Below are 27,372 nucleotides of genomic sequence, written 5' to 3'. Positions count from 1 at the left end.
CCAGTCTTCTGGAACTTCTCCAGTGTTATAAGACATTGAAAATTAACATTAAATGGCTGGCAAGCTCCTCCGGCAACTCTTTTAATACTCTTGGATGCAAGTTATCTGGACCCGCTGATTTAAAAATATCTGACTTAAGGAGATTCTGTTTAACATCTTCCAGCGATACTAGTGGAATGGAAAGAGTCTTATCACCAAATGATGAGACTATGTCATCTGTTTTTCCCCAACTATGGAACAGAAATACTTATTGAACATTACTGCCTTTTCTGCATTATTACTGAGAGTTCTACCATTTTCACCTAGTAATGCAGCAATATCGTTGTCAGGATTCTTTTTGTTCCTAATATATCTTTTAAAACTCCTTATTGTTCTTAACTCTGCAGGTGATAGATTTCTCCTTGTGCCCCCTTGCTTCCCTTATCAGTTTTCTATAATTTCTAATTTTTGATTTAAGAAATTTCAAGGATGTTTTAGTGCTGGCAGGGTAAGACCTCCAGGATATGTCACTCAGATTGAAGTCCCCCCCGATCATTCAGCTTTTTTTCCTACACATTGCAGACAGGCACATAAGGAAATGGTCATCCTTTTCCCTAGTGTGATTTGGTGGTCTGTAGCTGACACCAACTGATACCCCATCTTGTGCTTTATTGGTTAGGACATTGATCCATAAACATTCAAGAGGCAGAATAATCCTCTCAGCACTTGGGGCTTCAGGTCATGCATCCTAACTTCCATCCTAGACATCTCCATTTCCATGTTCTATTAATTAGCTGTATTATTTTAATTTTGATTGGTATTATGATTTGCATGTGATGTCATAGTACCCAGGGATATTGACCCCTTCATATGACAAGGGTGTAGACTTCATAAACAAGACAAGTCAGCTGTCTCTTACCAGCTCTCCTGTGTCACAAGTTTACGGTATTGGGACCTGGCAATCACAAGTGGTTTGGGAGTCTGACATCCATAGTTACTGAAAGGTGCATGTGACAATGGTGAAACTAATATCTATCGCGTCTCTTCCTAAAGTGTTTTTCATACTCTGGAAACTCTGTATAATCAAACAAGCGTGCTAAGAGGGTATTAGCAGTCCACAATCCATCATCAGGACAGTCCCACAGTTAAGCACCCACAAGTCAGGCAGTGTCAAAATTAATGTTAATGAGAGCAGATCTAGGAAATTTCAGCCTAAAAAGTTAGTCTGGGAAAGTTATTTGTGACTGAAAATAGGAAGTTGGAGTGGAAACTGTTGTGGAACCTTAATTTTAGCTATTGCTAGTCTTGCAGCTACAGTACACTGCTGCCATCACTCTCCACTAAAATGCAGCCACATCTGGGGCAATGCAGCTGTTTAGCACCACACAACAGCACACATCAAATTAGTTCAGAAAGTGAGGAAGGGAATTTAGTGCATATCATTATCCAAGCTGGAATTGGGTCAGGACGCCAGGGTTAATTCCCTTAATTTCCTAAAGAGAGTCTGGGATTTTTAGTAGCCAAAAGTGGTTTTTCATCCCCTCCCCAAGATGGCATCCCAACAACAGAGCCCCTCCTAATGCCATAATGGGGTTTAGTACCAACTCAGAGGTAAAGGGAAGCACACTGTATACCTCTGCATTAGCGCACTTTCTGTCACACAGCCCAAGATTGAGGGAACCCAGGCTCAGAAGTGATTCAAGAGAAAAAGCTCCTCTACTGAATCACTAACACTTCCTGAAGCCTCCCCCAGCAACGCGCTAGGGCACTGGTGTGAGTGCTGGCCCTTGCTATTTTCCCCACACCGCTCCCCATACAGATCTCCCTAGTACCACAATGAAGCATTGGGGGCAGTGCTGGCCCAGAGGCCCCCGATGAATGACCCACAACATTCCCTCTAGCACAGCTCCCTCTAGCACCATGCTGGGATCTTGGGGTCAGCATTCATCCTGAGAGGAGAGCACTCCCTACTAAATGATCCTCCCCTACTGCAGCACAGTGATCCCCACAGCTCACTATTGCCAACCTAAGCATTCAAAAGTCATGAATTGGATACCAAAATAAATAAATAAAATCACAAGCCTGGCTCCAAAATTACTCTCTTTCCCCCATCAGCTTTCTGATTTCAGTGATGCACCCCATGCATGAGCCAGACCGCAAAAATCATGAGACTGATTTAAAAATTAATAAGGTGTGTGGAGAGGAGACCAGCTAGGCACTCCAGCCAGTCAGGACAGAAGCAGCCAATGCAGGGACTTTTGGACATTCAGAAAACTTCCTTCAGTTTTGACTGGACTTTCTCTGCCATGTGCTGACTGGCTGTTTGCTCCAACCCTCCCCTTTCTCACATTGTCTCTCCACTTCAGCATTACTCCATACCTGCCTCTCCTCCTCTGCCCTGTCCACCTTACCTTCCTTCCCTTATCTTTCCATTTAGCTGATCCCCTCCTAACTAACCCCCTCCTCCCCTAAATCAATCAGTCATGGAACTACATGCCATCTGCTGCTGTCCTGTTGTTCACTCTGCTGGGGTGTTCTACCCCTTCCCCACCTTGTGTTTGTCTGGTCTGTTTAGATTGGCAGGTCTTCAGGGCAGGGCTCATCTACCAGTCTGGGTTTGTACAGCACCTAGTACAATGGGGGCCCTGATCTCAGCAGGCCCTTAGGCCCTGCTGCAATCAGCCTGTTTAATAAATACAGGTTTTGATCTGGCTTCTGATTCTTTACCCCTCGGGGAAGCTGCCTGCCCTACAATCACTGCAGAGTGAAAATTCAACCTGAAATGCGCACACACTGCCTGTGGCTGCTCCCACTCTCCCATCCCTAGCCCTCAGGTTGGGAAGCTGTCATTGTCTCTCTCTCCAGTCCTGTCCTGCCTCACTATTCCAGCCTATCCCTTCTGTCTCTTGGTCCTATATCCCCCTCACTCCACCCACTCCATTCTCCCTGTCTCTACAGTTGCCTTGTCTGCTCCCAGGTTCCCTTCCGTGCCACCATGTTCTCCTAGCCCCAGTCTCCTGCCCTGCGATCACCCGTGGTCTTTTATCCCCCACATATTCTATCACTCCCCTCTTTCCATCCCCATATTCACCTGCTCTTATCTCCGCTGAAGGCAGCCTGGCTTCCATCCCACTGGCAATGAATAGCGGATAGCAGTGTCCATGTTCACTGGGGATGTCCTCGTCACCTCCTGCAAAGGGGAATGGTGGCCATCTTAGCTGAAAGCAGCCTGCCACTAGTCCCATGGCAGTGAGAGGTGGTGGCCATTTTGAAAAGAAACAGAGCAAAGCTTTGGAAGCTAGGCTCAGGTTCCCCCTTGGGGACACCCTGCATTGCTCCCCAGGGCTGGCTTGGTGACAGCAGGCAGTGCTGAGCCTGCAGCGGGACCCACCTGCTCCAATGTATCTATGATAACCCTGGGTTCACAATGCACCCTGAAAACACAACTGGCTGTACAGGGGAGGCTCCTTCAGCCCCAGGGTGCGGGAGCTGCCATCCCACCCCTCCCTGAGCACTAGCCTGCTTCCATGTACATCCACCCTGCCCCTCTCCATCTCCCCACCTGCCCTGCCCACACTCCCATGTGCCCCCCATATTTCTCTCTTCTTCATCCCCTCTTTACCCTCTCTGCCTTCTACAGGCCCCTGCACTCCTAGCACCCACACCCATCTGCACATCTTCCCACCCAGCACCTTGCGGGGGAGGGGGTCAGCCCCTATACACCTTACTGAAGAAAGATAAAGTTTGGATATGGGAAAAGCCTCAAGAGGAAGCCTTCTGCCAGTTGAAACAAGCTTTGATTAAAGCACCTGTGTTAGCCTACCCTCAACCTGACAGGCCTTTTCATCCGCAATTGGCCACTACGGAAAAAGAACTGAGTGCAGTACTGCTACAGGATGCCGGAACAGAAGCTTGCAGCATTTGGCTCAAGGATACTCAGCAAGGTAGGAAGAAGGTTTTCAGCTTGTGAAAAGGAAGAATTGGCACTTGTGTGGGTTCTCCAACACTGGGAGTATATTGTGGGGGTGTCTCCAGTCATCCTGAAGACCACACACACACCTATCAAATATGTGTTGTCTGGAAAGATCAAAGGGAGAGTATCTATCCTGAGACTTGCAGAATGGACTTTGAACCTGCTGAATAAGAATGTGGAAGTAAAGGTCAAAGATCTATCTACCATGCTGTATGCACTACTAGTCCAAGGGGAGGAACATGAGTACCCCATTCCGCATGAAGATCCAGAGCCACTGGAATCCCCATTCAAAACGGGGATTTCGTTTGAACAGGCCAGAGACTTTGAGTTAAAAATATGGTTTGTGGACGGAAGCTGCTTCTGTCATGAAGGAAAGCTCTGCCCCGGGTACACTGTCCGGCAGGTTGATACCGAAAGAATCCACACTCTGCTCTGGCAGCCAAGGTAGTAGCTATCACAGCGGTTCTTGGAGAGGCAGATCCAGAAGATGATCTTCTGATATGCTCAGACTCTGATTGGGCTGTTCAAGCTGTCTTGACCTGGATGTCTATATGGGTGAAGAGAGGCATGACTTCCGCAGACGGGAAAGTCATTGCCCATTCCAAGTACCTGCTGTATGCTTGGAAGAAGGCAGTATCCAGAGAGGGAAAGGTCTTTGTGTTGAAAGTGAGAGCACACCAAAAAACTCAAGATGAAATAGCCGAATTGAACAATAGGGTGACTCTCTGGCAAAGAAGGCAGCACTATTAGGTCCTGATACTCTCTGGATGAAGACAGTGGACCTAATCAGCAAAGTGCAACCTGCTCACCCAATGCTACAGCAATCAGACCTTGTGGTACTCCAAAACCAAGATCCAGAGATTTGGGATTTGGTTAAACAGGGGGAGTCTAAGAACTTTAGGATCTTTAAAACTAAAGATGACCTTGTTATGGCTGTCAGAAAAAGTAACAGGGAGGGAACTACAATGTGTGTCTAAGGAAAGAATTTGTTGCTTTGGCTCATGGCCAGCAGCATTTGGGCATAGTGAAGACAGTCAATAAGATCTTGACTGTGGAGTGATGGCCTGGTTATGTGAGGGATATAGATCATCACATGCACAACTGCCTACCCCGTCCAGAGAACAACCCTGACAGCAAGGTAGTGAAGGGACCCTTCCTGCACCAGCCCATAGTAGATCCATGGTCTAGGTTGCTGTGACATTATCTGATTAAAATATGACCAGCAAATCATTGTTGCTACCACTGTTCTATATAATTGCAACAAATCTTATACAAAGTGTGATGCATGGCCAGAAAAGGGTTAAGCATCCTGAAGGATAATTGACCCAGATTCAACCTTTAGAGACATGTTAGAAAAGTATCTGCAAAAAGAACAGAAGTACTTGTGGCACCTTAGAGACTAACAAATTTATTAGAGCATAAGCTTTCGTGGGCTACAGCCCACTTCATCGGATGCATAGAATGGAACATATAGTAAGAAGAGATACAGACTAACACGGCTGCTACTCTGAAACCTGTTAGAAAAGTATGTGAATGGTAATTAGGGCCATTCCATGGTAGATAGGCAAGAAATTCAAAATGCAAACCGATATTACTCATATCTTGCTAAATGTTAGCCATATAAACAGTTCCTGTCTGGCACTATAGCTGTTGATTTAAAGATTAAAAGGGAATATTAATATTTAGATGAATCTTGGGTGAAATAATGTCATTGTTTATATGTCTCTTTAAAGATTGTGATTGACTGCCTAATGGATAAATTGCCTTATGTTAATCTGTGTAGCTAATTACTGGTGAGGCTTAGGAAACAGGGCTACTTCAAAGTATCCATGATTGCCTATTGTTCGCTTAAGGACTCCAACCTGTCAAAGAAGGCTAAAAAACTGTATAAAAGACCCTTGGGTCTTGATTCTTTTTATCTCAGATCTGCTTAAGCTTCATCAGGGGAAGTGTGAGTCGCAAGATTGAGATCTCCAGTCCTAATCTGGATTCACCCTGAATATGAATATTGGACTGTAGCTTATGAACTAATTCTGAAAGAACTCTTTGCAACTACAAAGCTCACCATCTCTACTATGAATCTGATCTCAAACTGTACTCATGTCTGTATGTATACTGATCTTTTAACCAATACTCACTCTCTTTTCTTTAATAAATTTTTGTTTAGTTAATAAGAATTGGCTGTAAGCGTGGATTTGGGTAAGATCTGGAATATTCATTAACCTGATCCTTTGGGATTGGTAGAACTTTCTTATATGATGAATAAGATTTTCAGTAATCGTCATATTTGACTTGGGTGTCTGGGTGGAGGCCTGAGGCTGGGTTGCTTTAAGGGAACTGTGCTGTTGGCTTCTGGGTAACCAGTGAGGTATTATAGAAGCTGTTTTGTGCTGGTTTGGTAAATCTAAGTATTGGATTGTCTGCCCCATTCTTTGCAGTTCACCCTAATTGAGTAACTCCAGTGTGACACCCTAGGACCCTGGTCACAGTTGCAAATCGATTTTATAAACCCATTGCCTCAGACTGGGCGAGGTAACAAGCACTGTCTGGTAGTGATAGATGCTTTCTTGAAGTAGGTGGAAGCCCACCCAATGAGAAACACATCCAGTACTACAGCTAAGGTGCTGCCAAAGCAGATCTTTTCCAGGTTCAGACTACCTGATGTAATCTATTCTGACCAGGGCCCTCACTTTGTAGGTGATATGGTTAGGTGCATGTGTCAGGCATTTGGGGTAAAGCAGAGGTTGCATATTGCAGGTCACCGTCAAAGTTCAGGTTTAGTAGAACGAACCAATAGAATCCTAAATACTGCATTGAGAAAGATAGTGAAACAGTCAGGTAAAGATTGGGATAGGAAGCCCCGACTGGATCTCATGACACTAAGATCAACAGTAGCTTCACATAGGCTTACTCCTCACGAGGTCCTGACAGGCAGACTCATGAGATCCCAGAGCAGTAGTGGCAGGGTGGAATGCCATTGGATGATTATCAGCCATGGGTTCTGACAGATAAATTCATGAGTGAGTTGTTAGATTCCATCAGTAAGATCCAGAAACAGGTTGTGGTCAACCTGAAGGCAAATAGAAAGCTAATGGACAAACGTCTGGGGGACACCTCAAAGGTAACCAAGTGGAACATCGGGGACAGAATGCTGTACAGGTTTTATATGGAAAAGAGCCATGAATTGAGCCCCAGGTGTCTGGATCCTGTTACTGTTAACAAATCAAGTCCCACCGTTTACCAGGTTGAAATTAAAGGGAAAAAGAAGCAGGTTTTAAAGTGGTTCCACTCTTCCCAATTGAAGAGCTGGAAGGGCCAATAAACATGTAGAGGAAGGCACAGGTGAGCTCTGACAGTACTAAATGCTTAGAGGAAAATGGAGGTTCCAGTGAGCTCTGTCAGTACTAAGCGCCCAGAGGAACACAGAGGCTCCACTAAGCTCTGTCAGTACTACTTGCCCAGGAGGAAAGCAGAGGCTTTCATGGTGTAAGTCCTAGTAAAGGTTTGTCAGTGCTAAATGTAGTAACCTGTCCCTTCTCTTCCTTTGCTTTCCAGGTGCTACGGAAAAATGCTCTGGTGTATTTGTTTATGTGTATGGGCCCTGCATTTTGGAAATGCAGTGACTGTTAACACTGGTGACCATTTTAGTTGTGAGGCTAATAACAGTTACGTAATCCAAGGAATGCCTCTTCAACTTAATGGCACCATAGCAATATACGCAAATGAACGATTGACCAATTGTTACGTGGTCTGGGAAGACAAGTCCAGTGGAAAGACTATGACTGCCTTCATGGTAGACAACAGTGAGTCAAATGTAACCCTAGAAAATGCTAATGGAGACACGCTTGTATCCGTGTTCAGATTGGATGTTGGATGCATGTGGATAATTAGTGATACTTTTCTCACTGGCTGCACTCTTCAAGTGGCAGTAAACAATGGTTCACTTTGTTCATATGTGGAAACAAAACTGAATAGTTGGATGAAAGTTGGGGTAAACACTATTGATATTGTAATCAGTGTTAAATAAGAGCTGAAAAAATTAATTTGTATACCCCTATTCAAATGTTTACTGGACACATGCAGTGTATCAACTTCACAAATGTCAGACATTTTGGTTCACAGAATAAGAACAAGTTTTGTGAATATGGAAATGTTACATTCAGTGTTAGGTGCATAAGTAGCATTGATGTAGACGTAAATGTAAACGGTACCGGTAAATGGATTCACTGGCCTGTATGGTCTCAGGAAGGTCAAGGAAGTTACTGTTGTTCGTAGACCATATAAAAGTTATATCGGAGCTGTGGTGGTGAAGAGGGACATAAAAAAAAACTACTGCTGATCGACCCTCGTTACTCTCTGAAAAATAATGTCACTTCAGTTAGATATCTCTGCGTACAGTATAAGTATGCACTGTATGTAATGCCACTCAGGGTGGGATGGTACTTCTGGCTGGAAAGCATCACAATAAGGAACTCTAGACGGAGCAAAAGAGACACCCTAGCTATGATCCTTGGAGGGGTGGGCACTGGCTAGCAAATCTTGTCGAGCAAGATAGGGGCTATAGGTGCAGATATAGCTTCCCTTTTGCATGCACAGACAACATCCCTAAACCAACTGAGTGGGATGCAATGTAGAATTGCTAGTGTACTGCCAGGGTGGTTAAGGATCCAGGAGCAGGATCATCTGAATATTATAACTGGTTTAGATGTCCTACAGACCAGTGTGTCCCTGGCCCTGTCCTGTATGCTGTCTCGGGACTAGATATTCACAGTAGCAAAAGATCTAATCAGAGATGGGTTTAGTGGAGTTCTGCCAATAGAGTTGAGGGGAGTCATCTGGAGAAACTTCATCTCCTTTGAACAAGATCACCAACAATGGTGGAGGTTAGTGAATTTCTCTTACACAAATGAGATTATAATTATTGCATTTGTCTTCACTATTGAGCAGGCCCAGAAGAAACGGATTTACTCTTTGGTTCCACTAGGACTTAATGTCAGTTAGTCTGTCTTTATGCCGGTAGAGTTGAATAGGTGGGTGTACGAGAAAGAGGGTACCTACAGGAGTGTTAACTTGAACTCCTGTGTAGAGGAGTATGGTATAGGTTATACCTGTGGCTCAGGGGTAATTGAGACATCCCATATCTGTTTAGATCCTAAAGAGGGTAAATGCCATCACAGAGTAAGTGCCAGTGATTATAACTGATCTGTTATTGTATTTGTGGATTCAAAATGCATCTGCATTAGAAGTTGGTATCCAAAGTTTGTGGTAAATTATTTCCATGAGGTATTTCACAATCCCTACGTTAACCCGTGCCTGTGCTCTGTACCATCTGTGTGATGAGATGTGGTATTGATTTTGTTCTGACCAATGTGTCAGTGCAAACCAAGAGCATGCATTATGTGCTCTATGATCATGTAACACCAGTATACATGGGTGCAAATCTTTCTCTGCTCAGAGAGATTGTACATCGTCCAGAGCTTAGGCAGCAGTTGAGGCAGCTGGAGAAAGATGGAGAGGAGGTGATGCTGACAGTCCATCACTCCTCTAGGCAGATAAGGACGATTCTGAAGTGGGTGGCTTAAGAGTCTAGGTTCAGCCACTGGTGGGAAGGATTATTCAGTGGGTCGACTAATCTGAATGAGATATGGAGTATCTTCTTGCACCCAAGAGTAATGGTATTGATTGTTCAGATTCTAATGATAATAGGAATGGTCATATTGGTTTGTTGGGTCAGAAAAAGAGTTAAAAGGGTTACCAGTATTAACCAAAGGTTAATATCAGGGTAGTACTTGGAGGTAATGGTTCCTTTCACTCAACAGCTGTGAAAGAAATTAACCAAGGGTTTAAATCTAGGTAACATTTGGGGTTACTTGGACAATGGACAGACTACCTTATTCAGATATAGTAATGTGGGGGCTCAACATTTGTATTACTGCACATGGCCACGAAAGAGGGGAAATGTAAACAGTGAATTGCCATTTTGGTTATTCTCACACTCCTGTGTCCTCCATCTTAGATGGGCTTCTTGTTGTCTCAGTCGTAATTTGGCACCCTTTTTCCAAGTACTTGTCCCTGATTGGACAGTCACAACTTTGTTGGTGTTTGAAATCTTTTAGGCGGTCCGTGTAAGTAACGGATACTGCAGCTGCCTGGATACTGCTGGCAAGTCTGCCCAGTAACCAGAAAGAGCGGGAAAGGATATGTGATCAATGTGAAAATCTATATAAGGACTTGACACACAGCGACTGGTTGCAATCTGTCCTAGTGGCAGCCTGTGTCCACGTCTGGTCAGGGGAAAGCAAGAGCTCCAGCTTTGTTAGTACTATATAGACTGGTTCATAGAATCTCAGGATTGGAAGGGACCTCAGGAGATCATCTAGTCCAACATCCTGCTCAAAGCAGGGCCAATCCCCAATTTTTGCCCCAGATCCCTAAATGGCCCCCTCAAGGATTGAACTCACAACCCTGGGTTTAGCAGGCCAATGCTCAAACCACTGAGCTATCCCTCCCCCACCTATGAACCAGGTTGTACTATAGACTTGGGGAAAACAGAGGTTAGCTCTGCTAGTAGCGGAGATGAAGAAAAGACGACGAGGAGACATGCAAGCTTACCATTGCTCCTGGCCCTTTCCTTGGCAGAGGTAGTCCTGACGGCAAGTTCCTGAGCAGTGTCTCCTGGGTTCCAGAGGCTGGTTCCTGATTGAAGACTTCGGGGTTCTAGATCCGTTACCCTCATCCTTGTTTCCTGTGTGGATACGGTATTAGAGACTTTTTATACACCTGTTTTCCACTTTTGTTTTGGGTTTGGGTTCAGGCTTCATGCCACAGTTATGTTAAACCTACTGTGTGATTTGTTAATAAAATCCTTTTTGTTTAAGTATATCACTGATAGTTTTCACTGTCGGGGAAGGTTGGTGGAGGTCTGAGGATGACAGTTGATAGATGCTGTTGTGGGTATTCTTAAGCTGGGAGGGGTCATGTTATTTTGGATTCCTAATTGCTCAGGCAGTTCAGGAGGAGTAAATTGTGTGACCTCTCATTGAATTGTGTAACATCACTGTTAAAAATGCACCACTTATTTCTAGCCTGAATTTGTCTTGCTTTAGCTTCCAGCCGTTGGATCCTGTTCTGCTTTTGTCTGCTAGATTGAAGAGCCCTCTCTTAGCAGAAATCTTCACAAAGCATGAGCTCATGTGGGATTGTTTTCTCACATGCTAACTGTGAATCACACCCTAAACCAATAAACCAAACCTAGCCTAACAAACTGACACAGGAAGCAGCTGTTGTGCTTGTCCTGACTAGGAAAAGTGGCTGGACTTAGCCCACATGTGTTTTAGCTGTAGATATCTGCCACATTGGAGCTAAAGGCCTTGCCTCTACTCCTGAGCTAGGTCACCAGCTCAAGTTAGCTAAGCTCAAGCCAAACTAGACCACTTGTCCTAGCACATGCTTCCCATAGCGCTTCCTTTAATGCCAGCAGGGCAAGGCCAGCTCCACAAAGTTTGTCCTTCTTTTGGATTTACGGAGGGACCCAGATCCTCAAAGGTATTTAGCTTCTAACTCTCATTGATTTAAATGGGACTTAGGCACCTACATGCATTTGATGCTCTGGGCCTTAGTGCCTAGAAATGGAGAGAAGTGAATGATGCCCCCTCTCACTGTGTCCTATCTGTAAGCGCTTGGGGGCAGGGGGCATGTCTGTGTAGCAGAGCACCTGACATAACTTGGGTGCTGTAAAATTAACAAAGAGTGAGGGCCTTCACAACCTTCATGGAAATCCCACCAAAACATCCTTAACCTTGCTGCGAGCTGTCAAGTGTTCTAAGATAATTCCCAAACTAGGTCACCCAGCCCAAGGTCTGCTGTGTGGAGTTCTCCCTGGTGGAGAGTTCGGCAAAGGTCCCCAAGCATCACATTTGCGGTCAGTTTCATTTTTCAATCATTACATTTCTCTCCCTCAGGGATGGGATTCCAAGAGCATCCCTTCTGGGGAGGGGAGTTATAGTGGGGGATCTGGGACACAGATGCCCAAACATGTCCTAGAAGGGAGATTAAATCTGTGTCCATCCATTTTCTGGATATTAACCCAAGGGGGTCATATATGGCCTTAAAAGCTAAGAACTAGCTGATTGCCTGGGTTATTGCAAGATGTTTGCATGCAAAATTATAGAGTTATGGTCCATGTATGATATTGTGTTCCAAATTCTGTTTGGAAGAAAATCACAGGCCTGACCCACTCAACATGAGAACAGTGGACTCCTTTGACTGAGCCAGTTTTTGTTTACTGGGTGGGGAAGAGGCAGCCTTGAGCCTACTCAAACGATTCCCAGGTGAGCTCTCAGAAGGGGAGCCCCCTGGGGTAAGAGACAGTGATCTATGATGGTACAAAATTGAAGAACGGGCACATGTGGGGACTCTGCCAGTGTGGGACTCTCATGAAACTTGATCCCAGTTTCTGGAACTGGACAAGCACTGCAAGGAATGAATTTTGGGTGAGAGAGACCTTAATTAGATAGGAAGGCGACTTGTTAAGAAATGTAGGCTATAGATTGCATGTTATGGGTTTTCTTTTCTTTTTTTAACCTGTAACTTTGTTTCCTAACCCTTACACTTCCTTCTAATTGAATTGTTCTCTCAAGCCCTGGTAGATACACTTCAGTTTGTTTTTACTATAATGCTGTCTCAGTGCCTTGTGCTAAGGAGAGCATTGAACTGAGGTGAAGCTAGTGAATGGGGTGTACTGCTTTCTCAGAGGCAGCAGTGTGGTCCAAAGACCCCTTGATACCAACTGGCAGAGGACACACAAGTACACATGAGTTACAGGAATTCCCTGAGTCTGGGATCTACGTACCAGACCCAGTCTGCCAAAAAATATAATGTAAGGTCACTAATGAAAGTCTGTGTCACACTGGTCATCATAATCATTGTGATACATATGGACAGAAAATATGCAAAGAGTTGTGTATATACTAAAAATTATGTTCTCTACGTCTGTGCATTAAGGCAGGTCACCAAAAGGTGAACCACAGACCCGTCAGACAGAGGGGAAGAGACGCTATCTCACTTGGGCTGGTCGTGTGAAAATTGAGTATTGTCTGGTTCACAATGGTACAAAGGGACAGTCTGAGCAAAATGCTAATGGACAGATTAAGGGGGCTGCAGGAAAAAACAAACAGCTGGGGTTCTCCTCCTTAGGAGTAAGACAATAAACTTCTGAAACTGGATCTGGACTGCAGATGAACCCCCAGTTATTCCTTCAATCTGTGAGGACAAGCAGCCAGCTGGCTTGAAATCTGCCACTAGAAATAAGGTGTAAATTTTTCACAGTGAGGGGAAGTTATCCTTGGTAAGTTAAGTTTCAATGGTTGTGATGGATTCTCCATCATTGGCAAATTTTAAATCCAGGTTGGATGTTTTCCTGACAGGTCTGCTGTTGTTCAAACACGAATTATTTTGGGGAAGAAGAATGAGGCGGGATTTGATAGCTGCTTTCAACTACCTGAAAGGGGGTTCCAAAGAGGATGGATCTAGACTGTTCTCAGTGGTAGCAGATGACAGAACAAGGAGTAATGGTCTCAAGTTGCAATGGGGGAGGTTTAGGTTGGATATTAGGAAAAACTTTTTCACTAGGAGGGTGGTGAAACACTGGAATGCGTTACCTAGGGAGGTGGTGAAATCTCCTTCCTTTGAAGTTTAAGATCAGGCTTGACAAAGCCCTGGCTGGGATGATTTAGATGGGGATTGGTCCTGCTTTGAGCAGGGGGTTGGACTAGATGACCTCCTGAGGTCCCTTCCAACCCTGATATTCTATGATTCTAAGGTCTCTGGCCTGTGCTATGCGGGAGGTCAGACTAGCTGATCACAGTGGTCCTTTATGGCCTTGCACTCAATGAACACATCTTTGTCTGGGAGAGAGTTCTGGCTCTGGTGATACCACCTGTTACTGGTTATTGATTTTCAGCAGTCTCCCCAATATGCTAGGTGCTTTGCAGACACAAAGGAAGGGATGGTCCTTTCCCCAAAGGTTTTACAGCCTCCAGTGTCTCATTTCCCACACCTGCCTGGCTGATTGTGGGGCATTTTTGCTCCTCCAGGAGCAGGCATTTTCACCCTTATGCACCAATGTTCCTGGGCCAGGATTAGCAGAGTGGTGCTGAGGTCCTGCGAGTGGATGGTGCATAGGCCGTAGGCTTTCCTCCCCTCCTGGCATGCTTCCATTTGCTTCAGGGGCAGAGAAATCTTTGGAAGCACCTGCTAGGACTGAATGAACAGAAGAGAAACATGCATGGATGTGTCACCTCCTTTCTTGGTTTGGCTCCTCGCTGTGCAAGGGAATGTGTCTCCTTCCTGTCGTGTGCTGTTCCTGCTTTTTCCCATGAAGGGTTTTGGCAACCTGCACTGTTGGGACTTTTACTCTTTGTAAAATAATTTTGCTGAATATCCTCAACATGCCAGCCCTGGCTACACATTGTTGCACTGGGGGCTGGGCAATCACACCTTGCTGAAGGTGTTGGGTATGACAGCTGCCTTCCATTGAAGCTAAAGGAGGGGGCAATTAAATGCTTCTTTGCTTTATGATAGCTGAAACAATGGAAAACCACTGCCCAACAACCACATCCTATGCAAGCTTGGGTAGTGGCTGGGTCTTGCAGTCTAAGAAGTTCCACGGGGGTGGGGAAGTGATTGGACTGAGGTTGTGCATCTGTACTGTAGCAGAAACACCAAAGAAGCACATGGAGAAAGCAGCAAGGAAGCCAAGATGGTGCAAAAAAAAAAAAAATCAGTTTGATCTTGAGAAAAGCTAGGAGAAAGCGAGCTTTTGGGCTGAGTGCTGGCTGGAAAGTGGTGGTGGTATATTGAAAACTGATCTATCATTTTAAATTCTCAGGGGGTTTCCTGGCCCTGCTTGCAGGCTAGGAGCTCTGTAGGGAAGTGTATGATCTGAATCCGTCTGGAAACAGCCTGCAGCAAGAAGGGGTGTGTTGTGCTTCTCTGCCAGAGGGAGGAGCCTGCTTGGTCTCTATTTCGTATTCTTGTATGTTATCATTCTGAACTCTAAAAAGTAAACCACATTGGATTGGAAGGGGTTAAGGAGCTGCTCTGGACCCAGGATGCTCTGCACCACCACACCTGCAATGCACGCACAGGCTGCAGGAGCTGAAAATGGGATCAGAGTAGCTCACTTTTAGGTAGCAGACCTGCCAACTCTTGTGAATTTATCACGAGTGATGCAATTCCTAAGTAAAATTAAACCTCACTCGTGAGCGAACTATCAAATCTCAGGATTTTTTCAGCCCCAGCAGTGGGGCTCTGGCCTCTAGTACCTTTTTGTACTAGAAAGGTAAGTTTCTAGCCTGCGTGGTGGCAGAGGAAAATGGGACCTGAGAGCACCTTTTAAAGGGCCAGAAGGGAAATAGAGAACCCACTTTTTTAAAAAAAAAAAAAAAGCCCTCAATTTTTAAGGCAAATCTCCTGATTTTGTGGGGTCTGACTCATGATTTTCCAAATGACGAGGGTTGGCAACACGAAGGTGGCCAGTGGAGGTGAGCAGACCTGCACTCTGAGGCTCTGCAGAAGGAACCCTGAGGGGGAGGCCCAGCAGTGGGGGGCCCTGACTGTGGATGGTCTACCCAGCCTGCTGTGGGAAAAGGCTTCTGGAATTTTGTGAGGTTGGAGAAATATTCTTTGTTTTGTTTGCATGTCTTTGCTGTGCCCTCTTGCTTGGGGAGGCTGGTAGGAAGTGACTCGGGAGGCAGCTGCACAACAGTGCAGGGAGCGGGAATCCTTTGGGTGCTGGACTGGAACCTGGTGGAGGGATGGGCCTGGGTTTTCCTACCTGCCCTGAAGGAGCTGGAGGCACAAAGCCTATCCCGGATACTGAGACTCAGGACGAGGAAGACCCCATATCCCAGAGAGTCTTGGCTCTGGGACTTCGGCCAGGTGAAACCTGAAGCTCCTTGCTGGCCAGTAGATTTAGTCTCTGTTGGAGTCTTTACTCACCCTCACACAGTTTGTGACCTGGCTGGCTGAATCACAGAAAGGGACAGAGCACTGCAGGGCTGGTGTGTCTATCAACAGAAAGTGCCAAGACAGAAGAGTGCCTGTCATGCCCTTGCCTGACCGCTAGGTGGTGCCTGTGGGGAGCGGACCCACCTGCCTGGAGAGAGCGAAGATAATGAAAAAGAGGAAGATTTGGCAAATCTGCACTCAGACTTGAGCAGCATTTTTATGCCAGGGCTATAGCAGCTACTGAGACACCAAAGGCTCTGTTCCCAACATTGGCGGGAAAACCACATTTACAGTGCTGAAAGGCTTCTCTTTTCCATGAGAGCCTGGTGAGCTGGACATGAGCCTCTAGAGACATATTACGTGTTCCTCCCCGCAATTTTTTAAAAGAGCGAGATAAGTTTTATTGAAGAAACCAAAGAGAAGGGGAAAGTATCTTTGAATTTTTGGCAAGCCGGAAAAAACTGTCGGTTTGGTAAGTTTCTGACAGAGGCTCTCAGAGATCAGTTTGGTTTTGGTATAAAACACTCCGATGAAGTGAGCTGTAGCTCACGAAAGCTCATGCTCAGATAAATTGGTTAGTCTCTAAGGTGCCACAAGTCCTCCTTTTCTTTATCCTGAATTAAGAGGCTGTTGAATATTGTGTATAACAAGAAACTGCCACTAGAGGGAGCCATGAAGATTGCACTCTTTGAATCCAAAGGAAAAATGCACAAACATTTGAAAATAGCCTGGCCCCATGGAGCTAGGAAGAAGGGCCTCCACAGGGGGTGAGGATGATAATGACACAGGCTTGGACATATCATCCCCCGTGTTATCTTAATGCAAAGGGAAATTATGTGACCCTGGAACTAGATACAGAAGAGTCAATGCCCGAGGTCGCTCAGGGGGTTACAAATCACCCGGGGGACGATTGATACACTCAGGTGCTTTACAGAATTACACAGAATGGGCAGAAGGAGTATTAGGCAGTCTCCCAGTCACTGCAATATATAAAGGTAGCTGTTCCCCATTAGAGTTAATTGTAATGGAAGGAAATGGTCCCCCGTTGATGAGCAGAAAGTGGGTATCCAACGTTTGACTGGATTGGAGTGTGGTGCACCACATGCCAGACAGGGAGGGGAACTGCAAGAAAACTACAAAGCTGTATGTAATACAGACATGGGATTGTTAAAAGGCCCAGCAGCAAGGCTGGTTGGGTCTGACAAGGCCATTTCTAAACCCCTGAAGGCTAGACTGTGACAAAATGGGAATTTTCTGTAATATTTTTAATGAAGCCTATGAGCTTCAGGGTTACCCTAGGGGGTAAAAAGGCTTGTTTGCTCTCTTCAGAGGCTCAGAGACTCTGGTGTGAATGGCTCCTAGCTGTCTGTGGCTTGGACCCCATATCAATGGAGTTTTCAAGAAGACCATGGCAAACCCAATCACCGAAACTTTGATACCAATGACCATGGATGGCCCACCTCTCGGCCGGAAGCAAACAGTGTTTGCCCAGCTGGAGAACAAAGAACTGGGGAGGTGCCAGGGTGTGATTAAGTGTTGGCCGCTGAGGGCTTCTGGGCACACACCTGAACTGGGACAGAGTGATCAGAAAGACCGAGCTCTGGGCTCTGTACTGACCAGAATGGACTCTGCTGTAACTTCCTTTTCTCTGTGCTTGCCAAGGACTTCCTTTGCTGTGTTCCAGCCAACTAATAAACTTTTCTGTGTGACAGCACTGGCTGGGTGTCCCTGTGGATGCTGGTGGAGGAGGAGCATTGCTCCCTGCAATCGTACAAGTCTCCCTCAGAGACTTGCTGAGTGGTGCACACGGGGTGCTGAAGGCCCAGAGGTCCAGCCTAAGGAGGTGATGAAGCCATGTGCTTTCCCTGGAAGAAAAGTGAGGCCACTAGGGGGGTCTGGCTCACTGAAGGAGTTCTCCCAGAGAAAGTTGCAAAGCCGGGCTCATAGCACCAGTCCTGTGACAGAGCACTGGATTGGTGGCAGAGACCTGTGCCATATGCTCTGCGATAGACAGCAGAAAACCAAATGGAGGAATTGCAAAATGGTGTAAGTTCAAGTTCATTGAATGGGCTGCCCCAGTTGTGTGTACCCCAAAGAGTGATGGCAGCAGAAGAATTTGTGGGGACTAACATCACCATAAACCCCGGGCTGAAAGTGGACCAGTATCCAATTGCTAAACTATAAGATTTATTTGCAGAACTGGCTGGTGGAGTGATGTGTCCCAAACTAGACTTGTCTCAAGCCTACCAGCAGGGGGTGCTGGAACCAGATTAAAAATATCTGACCTTGAAGCCACATAAGGGGCCATTGGGTGTGAAAGCTGACCTTATGACCCCCTTGCGGGGAGCTAGTGCACCTGCTGTGTATCAAAGAGTAACGGTCAGGCACGGCAGGGGGTGAATGGTGAGGACGGTTATTTTGATGACCTATTGATAACAGAGGAATTCAGAAGAACTTTTAGAGAGGCTAGAGGAGGTTCTACAGAGATTGTTAACTCTAACGCTATATTTTTGCGAAGATAAGTGTACGTGTTTCAAAATCAGGTTACTCGCTTGGAGCATTGTGGCGGTGGAGAAGGGTAAACCCGTTAAAAGAAGCCACTGAGAATGCACCAGTAACACAGAATGTCTTGGAGTTTAGATTGTTTCTGGCCCCGTTAAACTGCTATGGAAGGCTACTTCCAAATGGAGCCACATTAAGCAGTCCGATGTCCGCGCTGTTATGGACAAATACAAAGCCAGTTTGGACAGAAAAGGAAAACAAGGGTTTTGAGGCTGCAAAAAAGAATCGGAGTCATTCCAGGCTCCTGGAACATTTCAGTCTGGGATCCCCTAGCACTGGTCTGTGAGTGAGGCCTCTCCTGTAGGCACTGGGGCTGTCACTGCACACACTGGTAAAGATGGGAGTGAGAACCCCAGAGAATTCACTCCAGAATGTTCTCAAAGGCTGAGAGAAACTATTCACAGATAGAAAAAGAGGCTTTCGGCACCATTTTGGGGGTAATTAAACTCCATGAGGAACTGTTTAGACAAATGTTTGCCCTCATCACTGATCATAAACTCTAGGCCCAAAGGCAGGGGTTCCACTGAACTGAGCTGAGCTTCAGAGATGGGCTGTGATCTCAGCTGCCTACCAGTAGGTGTGCATCATACCCCATCAGAGGCGCTGTCCCATTTGGGTCTTTACACAGGGAAGCAGAGAGGAAAACCCTGTGTGTACAGTCTCTTTCCAAGATCACCTCTCTATTACAGCTAAGGAAATTGCTCTGGAAACAAGCAAAGACCCCTCTTTAGTTAAGGTGATGCACTAAGCACTTTCAGGGTGGCCAAATCACACAATCAAAGAGCAAGTGGGCCCTTGCTATTTCAGGAAAGTGGAGTTATCCATGGACAATGGTCATTTGCCATGGCACCTGTAGCAAAGTGACAACTCACCAGTGCAGTGCCTCCTGCTGGTCATCCAGGGAATTAGCTCTCCAGCATATGCAGCTCCTTCTGCAGGCTGGTGTCTCACCTGCCGCTGGCCCTGTGTCCCTCTTGGACCCCAGTGCCCTTTACCTCAGGGCTCTGCCCTAGGAATACCCCCTCACTGTGGGTCTCCCCTCCCAGGGGAACCTCTAAACCCACCTTGCCTCAGTGGCTACTACCAGTCATCAGCTAGCCCCCCCCCACTCACTGGGGCAGACTGCAGTCTGTAAACCACTCATCATTGGCAAGGAGGGTTTGGACCAGCTGCCTCTGCCTAACCCCAGGCTACACCTCTGTAGCCTCAGTACCTGCTTTGGGCCTTATCCAAGGCCTCAGCCTGGGTAGCTGCCAGGCTGGATGGAGCTCCCCAGCGCCTCTTGCCTTTCCCCAGCATGGCTCTACCTCAGGTACCCTGCTCAGCTCTCAAACAGCCAGGTCCATCTCTCTCCACAGCTAGAGAGAGAGACTGCCTGAGCTCCTGGCTAGCAGCCCTTTTATAGGGCCAACTGCGGCTAGCCTATTGGCTCCCTGGGGCAGCCCTTTCCCAGGGCTGTTTTACCCCTTCAGGGCCGGAGCGGGTCGCCACCCCACTGTAGCGCCTATTAGTAATAATACCAGAAAGCTTACAGAAAAGGCTGCTAGTGGAATTACATGAGCAGCACCAAGGGGTGGTAATAACAAAAGGGGAGGTGTGACATAGAGATTCCTTGGCAAAGGGACCCCTGTTCTTTGCACACATCTCTCACCTCTGACCTGACAAACTGTCTACACCAACCTACAGTATACAGGATATTGCTCCATAAACAGTAACGTATAAGGTATCTACAGAAAGCTCAGAACTTGTCAAGATTCGTACTCATTATAAGACATGCGTATGTACAGGTAATATTTAAGGAATAATGTATTAATATTGACAGCATGCTTTATAAACTTGGAGTAAAAGTCAGTCACCAGGGGATAATATGTCTCAGTGATGGCCTGTTTAAGCAGGAGAGAGTTGTACCTGACCTGGTTGGCCAGTGATGTAATGCAAGGCTCAGTTGTCCAGCCTTGCTCCATCCCAAGACTATCCATGGAAAACCATCAGAGAGAACTACAAGTAATCAAAACCTCTTGGAGGTAAAGAAAGGAACATTACAACAGAGAGGGGATCACCCAGTCTAGGAATAGAGACTATGATGCTGGCAGACCAGGTGGCAGCTCATGTCAAAGCCCCTAGGCCTCAACCTTGACAAAGACATAGCTGGAACCAGTCTGGCTCGCCTGGGTGTTAGTGTTGTTAAGCTAGGTATTAGGTTTGTGATACAGGGCCAGAAAGGGTTACACAACTAGCAGGCTGGTTGACCCAGATTCAACCTTTAAAGACATAGTGGATTATGACTGTGGTTTTTGTGTGTTTACATATATATTGTTAGAGTTTGACAATGTAACCAAATGGTTCCTGTGTATCGCTGGATTCTGTTAATTCAGAGATCAAAAGGCAATGTTAACGTTTAGATGAATTGTGAATGTAGTAATATCATCGTCCTTATTTCTCTTTGAAGTTTGTAGTAAACTAGCTGTAAATGGCTGAAGATGGGCAGTTGCCTTATGTTAATCCATGTAGCTAATTATCGGTGATGCTTAGGAAATAGGAGGTCTACTTCAAAGCTAGGATAATTGCCTATTGTTCACCCAAGGACGGCACGCTGTCAAGAGGCTGCTAGAAAACTATAAAAAGAACTCTAGGGCCCTGATCCTATCATCTCAGTTCTGCTTAAGCTTCATTAGGGGAAGTTTGAGTCACAAGAATGAGGTCTCCAGTCCCATCTGGATCACCGTGATATAGGACATTGGACTGCTACGCATGGACTAATTCTGAAAGTACTTTTTTCAACTCTAAAGCTCACCATCTCTACTATGAAACTGATCTAAGAACTCTATTCATATCTGTATGTATAATGATCTCTACCCAATACTCTCTCTTTTCTTTTTTAATAAATTTTAGTTTAGTTGATAAGAATTGGCTGTAAGCGTGGATTTGGGTAAGATCTGAAATATTCATTAACTTGGTGGGTAATGTGTCCAATCCTTTGGGATTGGTAGGACTTTTTATATGATGAATAAGATTTTCAGTAATCCTCATCATATTTGACTTGGCTGTCTGGGTGGGAGCTCAAGGCTGGGTTGCTCTAAGGGAACTGTATTTCTGGCTTCTGGGTAACCAGTAAGGTATTGGGGAAGCTATTTTGTTGCTGGCTTGGTGAATCTAAGAATTAGAATAACTGCCAGTTTTGGGGATTGTCTGCCCCATTCTTTGCAGTCTGCCCTAATTGAGCAGCTGCAGCATGGCCCCCCTGGGACCTCAGTCACATGGTTATAAAAATGTGCTTTGTGTTTAGACTTTATGGAAAGCTTGTAAGTTGCTGTATGTGTTAACCTCGCTTATAGTTATAGCCCATGTTGTAAGGTAGTATTTAAGTGTTTGCTCTGTAACTGTAAATCTCCAGTCAGGAGAGAAGCATTATTGAGTATGAAATACTCGTTTGCCTCAGGAGGTGTTATGTCCTACCCAACACAAGAAGGCCCATCGACACCAGACAAACCATTGTGGAACATCAGAGGACAAAAGACTTTGTTGATTGCTCCCCTGTCTTCCATGAAGAGGAGACTGAATTCCTTGCAACAGCTGAACTTGCATCTTGCAGCAGAAGGGGAGAAGGTATAAAAGGCCTTAACAAGGAGAAATTGGATCTTTAATGTTATTTGCACTCTGAGGGGCACGGATTATTAAGAAAAAGTAAAAAATCCCCAGTGCTTGGCCTGGGGTACCCCTAAAGGACATATAGTGCTTGCTTATTATAGATGCTTGTATTACTACTTGAGACTTAAGAGTGGAAGCATTTGTGTATATATGTTTACTTGCATTAAGCTTATTTCCTTTTCCTAGTTAATAAATCTTTAGAGTTTATTATGAGATTGACTACAGGTGTTGTCTGTGGTGTGAGATCTAAGGTGCAATGGACATGGGGTAAGTGACTGGTCTTTTGGGACTGGAAGTAACCTGAATATTGCTGTGATCATTGGTGTAAAGGACTATCTATCACGAAGGTAAGCTTACCTCCATGGCTCGTATCCAAGGGGACTGTTTGTGATTCCATGTTAAGGCCACTACAGTGCTTGTGGAGTTCACACTTGATGATTGATCGGTGAAATCTAAATATAGAAGTCCCCGCCCAGTTGGGGTTTGTACCCTAGGGGTAGTACTCAGGCTCTCGAGCCACTGCAGAGACAAAAGACTGTTTGCAGTATAATGGAGGGGAGAGGCATTCTGTATCCTTGAACTGAAGAGACATCCTGAGCAGCTGGGGTGATCTCATGAAAAGTTGGTTCCTGGTTCCTGTGAAGTCAGCTAGCTCTGCAAGAGATTGAAGTTTGTGGGTGGGAGAAACTTTGTTAGCTAGAAAAGGTAGCTTTTAGTAAGTGTAGATTCAGGTTTGTGTTTTATCGTTTTGTATTGTAACCTTTTGTTTCCATCACTCTCTCTGTTGTTTCTAGTTGAATACATAAATAAACTGTTTGTTTTTATTACAAGTGTTGTACAGGAAGGGGGGAGGTTAAGGTAAAACTAGTAAACTGGGGTGCACTGCTCCTATGGGGGCAGAGGATCTGGGATTTCTGTGAGTAGCTAGTGTCAGGGGCTGGATATCACAAGGTAATGTTTCAAAGGGACTCGGGCTGGGGTGCACCTCTTGTTAACCTGCAAGGTGAAGTCAGGACTGGCACACCCAAGAGGAGAGTGCTTGGGTGGCTGACAGGCTGGTCATGTTAGGGAGCTGACCCCCAGTTACCAAGACTCCCTCACCCTAGAAGCAGGGCTAACGAGTTGACTCAGTCCGGGATACCCCAGGAACCAGCCCAGTGGTGTAGTCAGTAGGATCTTTACCCTGCTTGCTAGCTAACCACATCCCATGCTCACAGTGCTTATAAACCAGTGACCAAGAGCCTAGAGAATGTGAAGGTTGGAAAGAAGGGAAGAAAGGGTTACTCTTTGTTGTCTGTGTGTTTGTTTCAGGTAAGGGACTAGAGTGGCAGAAGAGGCTGGATGAGCAGAGAAATACATGCTAATCACACCAAGAAGCAATAGGAGGAGCTGTGTGCTGAGTGCTGGCTATTTGCTGCAGGAAAAGATACGGCTGGGTTAAGACCCTCCTCATGGAATATGCCAAGCCGCATGAAGGGCAGCCGAGCTCCAAGTGAGCGTGAAGACTCTGGGAACCCACGTGGTGCCACCACCACCAGCGTGACAGCTCTGGACCTGGACAAGACCAGGGCAGAGCTCTGTAAAATGGACCTAGCAGAAAAAGAGAAGGAGGGTGAGCATCAACAGCGAATGGTGGAAATTGCAGCCAAAGAGAATGAAGCAGCACATCAGAGACAGCTGGAGCTGGAAGAAGCTGTATGCCAGCAATCCATGGAGTTGGAGGAGCAAAAGCGTGAACCAAAAGATCATGAGCAAGATGCTGGAGAGGTATATACCGAACCCCCAGACAGCAGGCAATCCTCCAAAAGGGGCACCAGCTGAGACAGACTTTGCCTTACTCTCTGATACAATCCGTCTCTCTCTCTCCACTCTTGAAAGAATATATGAACTGTACAAGATTCCAGAGGAAAAGAGTGTACCCACGCTGATCTCCAAGCTGACTGGTAGAGCATTGGGAGTGGTTAATGAGATGGACAAGGGGCAGGCACTGAAAGGACGAGTTGAAACAAGCTGTGTTTCAAAGGTTTCAGATCACCCCAGAGCTGTATCGTTTTAAGGTTCAGAACTCTCAAAAGCATGACAAGGTGAGTCCGAGAGAACATGTGTGCACAACATGTGATTAATGAAAAATGGGCAAAGGGAAGAGGGGTAGAAGATTCTGACCAGTTATTTGACCTCTTTCCACAGGAACGTTTCCTGAGTAGATGTACTGAAGGAGTCAGAGCGCCGATCTTTGATAACCCCCCTGCCACTGTATGGAGTATAGCTGATATCAAGACTCCTACATACAGGCCAGACTGTTCAGTGAGCACAGACCCCAGAAGGAGGGGCAGAAGCCCAGTACAAAAGGGGGACCCTGTTTTATGTCTGGGAAAAGGGAGGGTGTGGTGGTGAGTCCAAGCACCCACCACCACAGAACTGATCACCTCCCAGTAGTCAAAATTACAGGCCTCTAGCACAGCAGGATGGCCCAAAAAGTGCTACTTATCTGACTCCACTGAGCACATGAAAAGAAATTATCCTAAGCAATGGGTATCCGAATATAAACCCTGTTCAGCCCAGGTTAATGTGGCTACTTTGGACTGAGGGGACCCTAGTGAATGCTGTAAGGTCTGACCTATTGGTGGTTGATAAAGAGTTTATTAAAGATTCCAAGGTGAATGCTAAGGTTTGCCAAGGTTGGAGGGTCACTTACACCCAAATTTCTCTGGTCAGAAAAGACCTGGTTGTGGAATCTGATCTACTCCCCGAGGAAAATTAAAACTCCTTCCATTGGGAAACTCTGAAATCACTGTACCCTTAGTTCGTTGGAGTGGGAAGGTTTAAAAGGTACTTTAACAGCTGCTATACTGGATAGACAAGGTGGATGAGGTAATGTCTTTTAATGGACCAATGTCTGTAGATGAAAGAGACAAACTTTTGAGCTGTACAGAGCTCTTCTGCGGGGCTGGGAAAGGTGCTCAGGGTGTCTCAGCTGTCACTGCTGTATAGTAGAACCTCCCATTTATGAACATTGACTTAATAAAGCTTTGAAATTTTACTATTCAGAAAAAATGCTGCTTTTGACCATCTTAATTTAAATGAAACAAGCACAGAATCAGTTTTCCTTTATTTTTTGTAGTATACGTTTAACACAATACTGTACTGTGTTGGCTTTTTTTGGTCTCTGCTGCTGCCTGATTGCGTACTTCCAGTTCCAAATGAGGTGTGCGGTTTACTGGTCCGTTCGTAACTCTGGTGTTTGTAGCTCTCAGGTTCTACTATATTTGTGTTCACACCCAAAGCAGGCTCAGCAAAAGAAGCTGATTTCTCAACTTCCTGCTCTGCAGACGAGCTGCTCCTGCCTGCTGCTAATGGTGCAGAGCTCTCAGCTCCCTGTGTTTGGGGACTAAGGGTCTGCCTACACTGGTAGAGTTACAGTGCTGGCCGTTACAACGCCGCTCAGAGAGCACTGAAGGGAAACCGCTGTTGTGTGTTCACGTTGTTAGCTGCCTGCACGATAGCATGTTGCAGTGGTATTCGGAGTGGTGCACTCTGGGCAGCTATCCCACAGAGCATCTCTTCCTCCCCTGCTGCTAAGAGTTGTGGGAAGGCAGAGGGGGTTGCTGGACATCCTGGGTCCTGTCCCAATGCCCCATGATGCATTGCTTTGAATTCCAGCAATCCCTGTGCTTCCGTCTGCATTTGGCGCCATCTGCCAACCGTTTGTGTACAGCGCACTCTGCCTCTTCGGTCTGCAGGAATGGCTCCTGAACTGTGAGCTGTTTCCCTGCGACCATGACCTGATCTCATAGGAGCAAGCTCAGTTTATATTGTATGTGCACGATTGTGTTTAGCAATATAAGCTGGCTGAAATGCAAGCAGGAGGACACAGAATCGCAGCATTTAGGCTTGGCAACAGGCCAAACCCTAAGCAAGGCCTAATAAGGCACTGAGTCCAAGTGCTTGACATGAGGTCATAAGATTTGGTAACACATAGCTTGTAACACGCATGTACACCCACCACATAAACTTTACGTAGTGGATTTCTAGGGGATTTTGGGATATATGTAACCACGGAGAAACCACACTGATGTGTCAAAACTACTTGCCAGTTAGGTATTAACTCTTGGAAGTTTAACTGTGGTTAGCCGGAATACCATGCATGGGCAGGGGCTGAAACATTATCAGATGTGGTCATGTACATGTGGGGATGGAACAGGAAAACGGCTGGATATTAGGAGAAACTTTTTCACTAGGAGGGTGGTGAAACACTGGAATGCGTTACTTAGGGAGGTGGTGGAATCTCCTTCCTTTGAAGTTTTTAAGGTCAGGCTTGACAAAGCCCTGGCTGGGCTGATTTAGTTGGGGATTGGTCTTGCTTTGAGCAGAGGGTTGGACTAGATGACCTCCCGAGGTCCCTTCCAACCCTGATATTCAATGAAGTCCATAGTAGTATTTGCATGCTTGTGAATGAGACTACTGTATCTTGCAGTTGTGACAAGGAACTTAACTTATTCTTAATTATCTTTAGGTTTATAGTATTTGTAATTTTTGCTCCAAAACCAACTCCTCCTAATATGGTGTCTACTACATTTCGTTTTGCTCAGCCATTGGAGTGTTGATGTGTTTTTATCCAGGATGTTGTAATAGGAAGGGAGTAGGGTAAACATTTGAGTTCCAATATAGACACTTTTAGCTAAGTCCAATTCATACCAATTTTTATTTTTTACTAATAGTGGATTTAACAAGACTTTTACTGGATCACTTTGAGTCACAAACACTTTTGGTTTCTTTATTTTAATTGGGGTACCTTTCTTGAATGCATAGTCTCTGGTCCAGGTTCTGGTGCACGTGTCTGGGAACGATAGGTTCAATTCACCATGGGGTATTGGACAGTACCCCACAATAACTGTTAGTATTGTTCCTGTCTTAACAGGCTCGTCCCACGGATGTGATAGTTGTGGGTAGCTGGAACTCCAGGTGGTATCCCCATAGGGACCCTCTATTTTAACCCCTATTTCCCAGTGGTTTGGTATTTTTGTTGTGTTTATAAGGTACACTTTAAGTCCCACTTCCCCTTCCCAGGCATACACATTGGTATTTCCTAAGGGTCTTAAGGGTTGGCTAGTGTTTTTATTATACTATTTCATGAGGATCACCGGATCACAGGTAGGAATCCATGATTGGTTGGCGGGGAGTGAATTATTCCTTAAATATTG

General features: G+C 45.7%; 1 long non-coding RNA gene across 6 annotated transcripts in view; it reads left to right on the top strand.

Annotated features, from left to right (window-relative positions):
• Window positions 1-25,225, top strand: part of LOC125628986 (uncharacterized) — a 28,521-nt gene extending 3,296 nt beyond the window's left edge. For 2 of the 6 annotated variants that reach the window (XR_012665614.1, XR_007354330.2), the window contains exons 2-5: window positions 7,508-7,755; window positions 10,592-10,710; window positions 21,963-24,255; window positions 24,359-25,225. This is a non-coding gene — a long non-coding RNA (uncharacterized LOC125628986). Of the gene's footprint in view, window positions 1-7,507; window positions 7,756-8,489; window positions 10,711-21,962; window positions 24,256-24,358 lie in introns of those variants that run through there. The other 4 variants (XR_012665616.1, XR_012665615.1, XR_007354329.2 and 1 more) reach the window with 3 other exon arrangements.
• Window positions 25,226-27,372: the final 2,147 nt, after the last annotated feature.

Source organism: Caretta caretta, chromosome 20 (genome assembly GCF_965140235.1).
Source record: "Caretta caretta isolate rCarCar2 chromosome 20, rCarCar1.hap1, whole genome shotgun sequence".
Classification (NCBI taxonomy): domain Eukaryota; kingdom Metazoa; phylum Chordata; order Testudines; family Cheloniidae; genus Caretta; species Caretta caretta.
This window is presented reverse-complemented; position numbering and strand designations above follow the sequence as displayed.